We start from the raw sequence: 9,155 nt of genomic DNA on the forward strand, positions 1-9,155 counted from the left end.
ACTCGATTTACGCTGAACATCCACAGAATGCCAACATCAATATATTAAATATGAAAGAATCCGCTGTGGAATTTTTACAGGTCTCGCTACCTAATATATATTATTTTGTGTGTGTGTATATATATATATATATATATATATGAAACATTTGCCGACATATTTATATAATAATTCAACCTAATGCGTCTACTCAATTTCGATAGTACTATGATAAATATTAATCCAGATTCCTCGGCATGAAATGTGTTTGGTAGTCGTCTGGGATGAGCATACATTTCATTTGCAATAAAACTGAACCAAATATTCAAACATGGTGTGTCATCTCCTCAAACCATCCAACACGTTCCTCGTGTAACGAACAAGGACACATCTCTATTTATATTAACACATGTAGCTTCTAATACCAAATAAGAAGTCGTGTAGAATTAGGAACTAAGTAACTAATAACAAGGTCGATAGCCACTAGTCGCGTGCTCTCGTGTAATGAATGAATGCGTGAATGTAGCATTGACATGAAATTCTTAAAGATAAACTAAAATGACCGAAAAATAGACTGAAATGACTTAAATAGATAAAAAGTAAATAACTAAGAATGCCTTTAATGAACATAAGGATGAATTGAATGAACTTAAGAATGATTGAATGCTTAAAAAATAACTGGAATCCCTCAAAAACAACTTGAATTATCTGGAGAATGACTTGAATGGCGTTGAGACTGACTGGTTATAAAGTGGTTGATCATTTTACATTAAATTAATACAAAAAATGATCCCTCGCTTTATATCAGAAAGTTACAAGCATAAGTACAGCATGTAGTAAGAACAGATACTACACTTTGATCTTGGCCAAAACGCCAAGAAAAGCGGTATTTATTTGCTCCCCCACCGGGAAAATTAGACAGAAGGCCGAATTTTAATGTGAGGAGTGAAGGGGAAATGGGGGCCGGCTCCCCGAGGAGTAGGAGAGCTGGATGGTGACAATTGGTATGAAGGGTTGCCCCTACATTGATCAAGGTCTTATGTGTGGAGTTGGCATTTATTTGCTCCCTCACCGAGCAAATTAGGCACAAGACCGATTTTTAATGTGAGGAGTGAAGGGGAAATGGGGAACAACTCCACGGGGAGTAGGGGAGCTGGATAGTGACAATTGGTATGAAGGGTTGCCCCTACATTGACTAAGGGCTTATATGTGAGGTTGCCCCCACATATGGTCTTTGCTCGCAGTATCTGCCGGAACAGATGGTATTTATTTGCTCCCCCACCGAGCAAATTAGGCACAAGGCCAATTTTAATGTGAGGAGTAGAGGGAGGGGAAGGAAAAGGGGGGACCAGCTCCCGAGAGGTGGGAAACGGGAGCTGGTTAAAGGTCAGGCATGTAGGGTTGCCCCCACATGTGGTCTTTGCTAGTCATAGCTACTCCTAGCTAGTCATAGCTTGCAGTATCTGCCGGAACAGATGGTATTTATTTGCTCCCCCACCGAGCAAATTAGGCACAAGGCCGATTTTTAATGTGAGGAGTGAAGGGAGGGGGAAGGGAAAAAGGGGACCAGCTCCCGAGAGGTGGGAAATGGGAGCTGGTTAAAGGTCAGGCATGTGGGGTTGCCCCCACATCGGGCCTTTGCTAGTCATAGCTTGCAGTATCTGCCGGAACAGATGGTATTTATTTGCTCCCCCACCGAGCAAATTAGGCACAAGGCCGATTTTTAAAGTGAGGAGTGAAGGGGAAATGGGGACCAACTCCCCGGGGAGTAGGGGAGCTGGATAGTGACAATTGGTATGAAGGGTTGCCCCTACATTGACCAAGGTCTTATATGTGGAGTTGCCCCCACATATGGTCTTTGCTTGCAGTATCTGCCGGAACAGATGGTGTTTATTTGCTCCCCCACTGAGCAAATTAGGCACAAGGCCGTTTTTAATGTGAGGTAAAAACCAGCTCCCCTAAAAGTAGGCAAAAAGGGGGCACTCTGGTTACCAAAAATAATAATTGTCCCAGTATAGAGGGTTTCCCCTCCATTGACTGGTACAAATTATCTTAAGTGCAGCATCTGCCGGAACAGATACTACTCTTTGTTCTTGGCGAAAGGGCCAAGAAAAGCTTAAAAAGCTAAGAACAGCATCTATCAACAACAGGCCTTTGATCTTAACCGAAAAGGCCAAGCACTAAAGTGTTACCGACAGACTGACCGACGGATCGACGGAGTGACTTAGAGTCGCTTGCACGCGACTAAAAATTGAGTAAAAATAATCCTACATATTGGTAGGCCGATATTCAGAATAGAAACGGTCGCTCAACCAGTTTAAACCATTGGCAGGGAGAGGTAAGTAACGGTGTAAACCACCCCTCCTCGAAAAACGACACAATAGTCATGACAGTCTAACAAGCCTCAGTCACCAGCCCTTGATAAAAAAAGGGTGTGGTCCCATATCACCACTAATTCGAGCAACAAAAAACATGAAATTTGAGGGTTAAAAAGCCCAACTATAGTCAATTGCAGAAAATAAGGTCCTATTGTTTTACCTCCACTGTTCAGTCTTAACGTGATCCTTACCGAGAAGATAAAAAAATCAATTCCAGCGTTTTCGGCATGACGTAAATAGTGGATGCTGTAAGATGCTTACACCTGAAATTCGATATAAATTTTCGTGCGCACATATCGTACAAGCTATTTACATTCTGCTGACTACCACGGGGGGGGGGGGAAACACTTGTAAGTATGATAATCATTTCCGGTAAATATGCTAATCATTTCCGGTAAATTCTATTCCTTAAAGTTTCATCAGAGGATAAATTTATAAATGTCATGGTATGAATTCCTTCTTCGCGTGTCTGAGAGACAATCCTTAATGCCTGTAGGTATAGCAAGAGTTTCCGGTGTTATAATGGGTGGGGAGATCCTTCCGGTGTTATGTCTGCGTGCGTGTCTTGATTTCGTAGGGTTTTTTTTTGTTTTTTTAGTCAGGTTACACATTTCTTATACTGACATTTTTGTTTTGTTTTGCAGGTATTTAATTTCTCTCTATCTATATCGTATGTACCTGTTCCTTTTCTGTGCTGTTGGTATTGAATCGTCTGTTCCTGCTTATATTCCCTTATTTTTTACTCCAGTCTGTCTCTCTCTTGTTCTTGGGGTTCGCGTCCCACTCTTGTTCTGATATTCGCGTTCGTCTTTTGTCTTAGCGTTCGCGTTCCCCTTTTGTTTTGGCGTTCGCGTTCCCCTTTTGTCTTGGCGTTCGAGTTCCCCTTTTGCTTTGGCGTTCGCGTTGGCCTTTTGTCGTAGCGTTCGGGTTGGCTTTTTGTGGTAGCGTTCGCATTCGTCTTTTATCGTGGCGTTCGCGTTCGTCTTTTGTCGTGGCGTTCGCGTTCGCCTTTTGTCGTGACGATCGCGTTCGCCTTTTGTCGTGACGTTCGCGTCCGCCTTTTGTCGTGACGTTCGCGTCCGCCTTTTGTCGTGACGTTCGCGTCCGCCTTTTGTCGTGACGTTCGCGTTCGCCTTTTGTCATGACGTTTGCGTTCGACTTTTGTCGTGGCGTTTGCGTTCCTCTTTTTTCCCGGTGTTCGATCCACATATCTTGTTTTACTCTCGGCATTTTCCCGTCTTGTTTACCATTGACGTCTCTTTTGTTAAATAGTTCGGGTATGATTAACCTTGTCACCTGTTTATATATTTTTTTCATTCTTGTGTGCCTCTGTCTTTATTTCAATTCGTGTTTGTATTATCCTCCCGTATCAATGTTCATCTTATTCTAACAAGCTTCGTATGTAAATTCGTTTTTCTTCTCTTTTTAGACGTTGCTATGTTTTATCTCTCAAACTTTTCTTTTTAATGTAATTTCTTTTTAATCTTTTCTATTCCGACTCTTTCCTCCAATCTTTTTTTTCTGCTGTTTTTCATTCTGTTCTAATGAATAATGGCTGCACTAAGTAATATTGTAAAGATATATTTTCTTGTTTGTTCGTAAATCTTTATAGTCTTCCTCAGATTCCTTTATCCACACATTCCTTATTCTAGCATATAATTAAGCAGATAAACATCTACCCGAGGCTGATTCATTCAATTCTCTGATAAGTTTTACCATAAGTAGAGATGCTTCGTTACGCTATTTTTCTTGGATAACTGTGTCGGTAAAAACAGAATTATCTGCACAGATTAAACCAGAATTTGTCAGATTGCAGTAGAGAAACTTGTAAATCTACATGAAACTCACAAGATTTTCCAGTTCTTTAGAGGATTTACTATATAAACGTGTTAATGTAAGATATTCACAGTGAAAGTGCTAACTACAATTGCTATAATACCACGTTATTTAATCTGCCTGGTGCTACCAGATCAGGCTGTCTAATGGCTTCCTGAGACGAAATGCACCTACATTGATTTGTTTTTGTTTTCTATTCTCTTTTGTAAAACCTAATTATGTTCTACGAAAAACAAAAACAAAAACAACAACCCTCCTTCCCTCCTCCCCTCCTTTCTTTTTCCTTCCCTACTTCCCGGTTGACTCTGTCGGTGGGGCATTAGAATATGCCGACTGCCCCCCTGCAGAGGGTATAAGTCCCTCAATGTGGCCACCTGTTGACCGTGGGTGGCATCCCGTAAGGCTTACGAACGGAATCCTGGTGGTTGAGTAGATCATGTCCAGGATATTTTAAGGACATGAGATGCAACACACCTCTTTGGCCCTTACTTAAGCTAAGACGGGCGGTTTGATAGGCCCGATCCAATCAATCGGTTGGTCACGTCTAGCCCTAAATCAGACAGGCATAACAAGAAAATATGCTTGCACTTCCCACACTATACAATAAACTGATTTAGTAAGCGGTGGCTGGAGGGCCAATCAACTTGCTGAATAATGGACTAAACACGACTGAAAAACTGAAATTCTTACTGAAAACGAGGCCTTCAGAAGGAAATTGAAGAACCACAGGCGCTTGAATCCACCAGCAAGAAGAGTATACTTTTCCTGTATCCCTGTTGGGTTGGGGCGAATGGGTATCCCCCCAACACTTCCCATATAGGACTCCGAGGTGGGTGGGGAGCATGAAAAATGAAACAAACTAAACATATTAATGGAATCCAGAAAGCCTCAAAAAAGAAACCACACCGAAGTATCTGATGCCAGTAGTTCTGACACTGAAACAGAGCTTCATCAAAAAAAACAGAATGTTCCCCGCTTCATAGTTATAGAAGCAACTGAAGGGGAACCAATAACCAAAATATCCCCATTCAAAATTGAAAAGATTCTATCTAGCATCAAACCTGAAATGGTTAAAAAACAAAATAATGGTACATTACTTCTCGAAGTAGAAAACCAAAAATATGCTATTGAAATTTCCAAATGGAAACGTTTTAACAATCAAAATGTTAAAATTTACCCTCACAAATCTCTGAACATTAGCAAAGGCGTAATCAGGAGTACTGAATTATCACTGTGCCCCTTGGAAGAAATTCAGACTAACCTACAAAAACAAAACGATACTGACGTTAAAAGAGTTCAAATTTATAAACTTGGCGAAATAATAAAAACAAATACTTACATTTTAACATTCAATACTCACCAAATTCCAAACAAAATTACAATAGGGTATGAAATGGTAAACGTTGAAAACTACATACCAAACCCACTCAGGTGTTACAATTGCCAGAGATACAAACACCATCGAGACCGGTGTACCCGCCCTCCAATATGTGTAAGGTGCGGAGATAATGAACCTAATACAGATTGTAAAAAAGAGTCAAAATGCATCAATTGTCAAAAAGGTCATAGCGCCAATTCAAAAGAATGCGACAAATGGAAGAGTGAAAAAGAAATCAACAAAATAAAATATACAAAAAATATTACCTTCCAAGAAGCTCGCAAACTATCAGAAAATGCAAGATATTCTGAAATAACAAAAAAAAAACATACAGCAAACTACCGAACCAAATAAACAAACAAAAATAAATTCACTCAACATTAAATCCGCGGACATTATTAAACTACTTAATGAAATGAAGGAACTTATGGAAGAATTTTAAAAAATTATAAAACAATTCAACAATGAAAAAAAAGTTCCTATAACTGAACAAACCTCTCAAGCTAAAACTAAATCAAATAAACCCATAAAACCCCAAAATACAACACCCATAGAAACATCTCCACTTACAGAGGGGAAAAACAGACACCAAAATATGCCCATGAAGAGAAAAGAAATAAACCTCCACTCAAAAAAGAAACTAAAAAAAACTAGACAGATCACGCTCAAGTTCCAGACCAAGAATCCCTACACAAAACAGATTTGAAGAAATGGACATAGAAGACCGAAGATCTGATACCAATGACTAAGAAACAACAAAAAATAATCCAGTGGAACTGTCGCGGTTTAAAAACAAACATGAATGAACTGCTTCTGCTACTAGCGCAGGAGCGCCCTGCAGTGGTGTGTCTTCAAGAAACTTTTCTGAAACCAGGAGACAAAATTAATATTAAGCAATATGAATTTTTTAATTTCACTCATAACTTTGGGGGCAGGGCCTCCGGGGGAGTAACAATTCTAATCAGAAACGATATACCCCATAGCAAAATTAACATAACAACCAATATCCAAGCAATTGCTATTAATGCCACACTACATAAACCAATGACAGTATGTTCACTATATATACCTCCAAACGATGACATAGATAAAAACGAGATTAAAAAATTGATTGATCAATTACCCAAACCTTTCGCCCTATTAGGAGATTTCAATAGTCATAACATACTATGGGGATGTATAGACACCAATAAAAAGGGCAAAACGTTGGAAGAATTTATCAATGAAAACGATATATGCTTCCTAAAGGATGGAACACCTACACACATCAACCCAACTGGTGGAAACCATTCAGCCATTGACCTTAGCTTGTGTGATCCATCACTATATATGGACTTAACCTGGAAAGTATATGATGACACTTGCTGCAGTGACCATTTTCATTAGTGATAGAAATTCCAGAATTCAACAGCGAAAAACTTCCCAGATGGAAGCTAAATAAGGCCAACTGGCAATTATACAACCCTTTCTGTCACTTGAATTTAGATTTTACGTTTATGTATATACTAGGTTGGTGAAATATTTCGCGGGCTTAATAAAAGTATGTGACTACAATTTTAAACACTTTTGCCGTCAAATGCTTAAACTCGTCTCCGCACAAGTTTGTCTGCGCACAAACTCGTATTCATTAACAAAAACAAAGGGAAACATGCTTAGTCAATCAGATGCATTTAGAAAAAGGGTTACTTCTTAAGCTTGAATTAATAAATTACCGGCTTTTTTTAGTAGACCAGTTATACCAAAATCTCTGATGTCGTGTTAGCTATCTTGCCGTTTGAATTATGGACCTTGGTTCTCCTGTCATCTCAAATCATGCATACACACTAAGAAACATAAGCACGCAGAAATTAACAAGCAAACAGCTCATTAACGTTTTTATTATTGTCTGCTCATCAAAGATTAATATACAAATATATTCATTGAAATATTCGTTACTTTTTCTTATTGAACTTATTTTTTCCAAGACAAAAAAATGAACATTGACTTATCTCAATAACTTTTAATGAAATATCCTGTGTATAATTAAGTAGTTTTGATTTCGATTTTCAGACCTATGTAATGTACAACGCTTTAATTACCGATACTGATTTCTTCGGTATCACAGCTAAGGAATCACCCTTGTTTTACAAGGACCTGCAAAATATGTCGTTTGTGACTGTATGCCTCTGAACTTATTTTGCTTGTGTTTCTCATAATATTTCTTCACGCTCCCCTCCGTTTTATTCTAAACCTAAAAAAAACACATTTTCACTGTCCAGCCTATAAAATCAGGTGCAAATCGTTTCATGAGCCAGGTGCACGTTCTAAATAAATGCTTCTGTTTAGAGCGCAATAAACCACGATACTTGACTTTCCCATTTAAATTTTTTACAGATGATTTTATTATGGTAACAGGATGGGTAAAACATTTGTTGATACTCATTCAATACCGGAAACCGTCGAGTCTCCTTGCTGGTACATAATTTGAATAATTTATTAAACAGGCAATAGTATCATAATATTTTTGTTCAAAGAAGCAGAGAGTTGTTGCAATATTTTTGCATGATACCCAAGTGTTCTCAGAGGTTTAACTATTATATTTATAAACAGCGGTGATGAAAACCAGACTAAAATACCTGAATCACTGTATAAACAGCATTGAACTCGTTTGACTGTTTTCTGTAAGTGTTTTCGTCTCGACACCAAAAGAGAACTACGTTCCGCTAACTCTTATTGAATTAATGGTGACGATTTAAAATTCGCAATTAGATAATTTGGTCTTCTGTGCTATAGTCACTTATTTTGCCATCGTTTTCTTTATAAATACTACCTTTCCTTACCTTGAAGGTTTAACAATTAAAAATCATATAGACTATATTTATGCTGCAAATCTTTGCTCGGGACAAGTTCATTTCATAATCGAAACTTTTTTTTCTCTATGACAGCTTACTTTTATTAGTGTTTGTAGTCCACGACTTAATCCTCACTCAATCGTATATAACACGTTAGATTTTTTCCTAGTATTAAATAAATGTAAGGCAGATTAAATAACGTAAAATACAACAAAATCTAATATTTTATCATATTTTTTCCTTAGCCGATATTTTTCTATCTTTTGCTGAAGTTTTTATTTTAATGACAAATTTATTAGTTGCATATAAAATGGAGTTCCCAAATACATGCGTTTTTTGTTGTTGTTTTTTTCAAAACTGCCTGTGCATTCAGTTCAGTTTTCTCGTTTCAGCCCTTCTTTTATTCCGGTTTTATTCTTTGCAGCCATGCACGAGGGTATTTATCGCAATGAACACGTATATCGACTTTATCAATTGCCCACATGCAGGAAGCAGAGCGCAACGTAGTTTATGGTCAGTAATTCTATGCGCCGGTTTTTCTATGGCGCCTTTCCCTTAAAACCACTGGAAATAATGATTCTGCCATTCGGTTATAAAATCAACGAATGAAGAATATAAATGAAGACGGTTTCCAGTAAAAGTATACGTATAAAAGGAAGAAACGTGTTTATTTTTAACTGAAAATATGTAAACGAAATAAGCAAAACGAGAAAAGCACCAAGCAAAGAAGAAAAAAAGAAAACATCTCCGTCT

General features: G+C 38.1%; 1 pseudogene; it reads right to left on the reverse strand.

Annotated features, from left to right (window-relative positions):
• Nucleotides 1-728: 728 nt before the first annotated feature.
• Nucleotides 729-867, reverse strand: LOC145274895 (U2 spliceosomal RNA; annotated as a pseudogene).
• Nucleotides 868-9,155: the final 8,288 nt, after the last annotated feature.

Source organism: Euprymna scolopes, chromosome 4 (assembly GCF_053919585.1).
Source record: "Euprymna scolopes isolate OS-2025 chromosome 4, ASM5391958v1, whole genome shotgun sequence".
NCBI lineage: Eukaryota > Metazoa > Mollusca > Cephalopoda > Sepiida > Sepiolidae > Euprymna > Euprymna scolopes.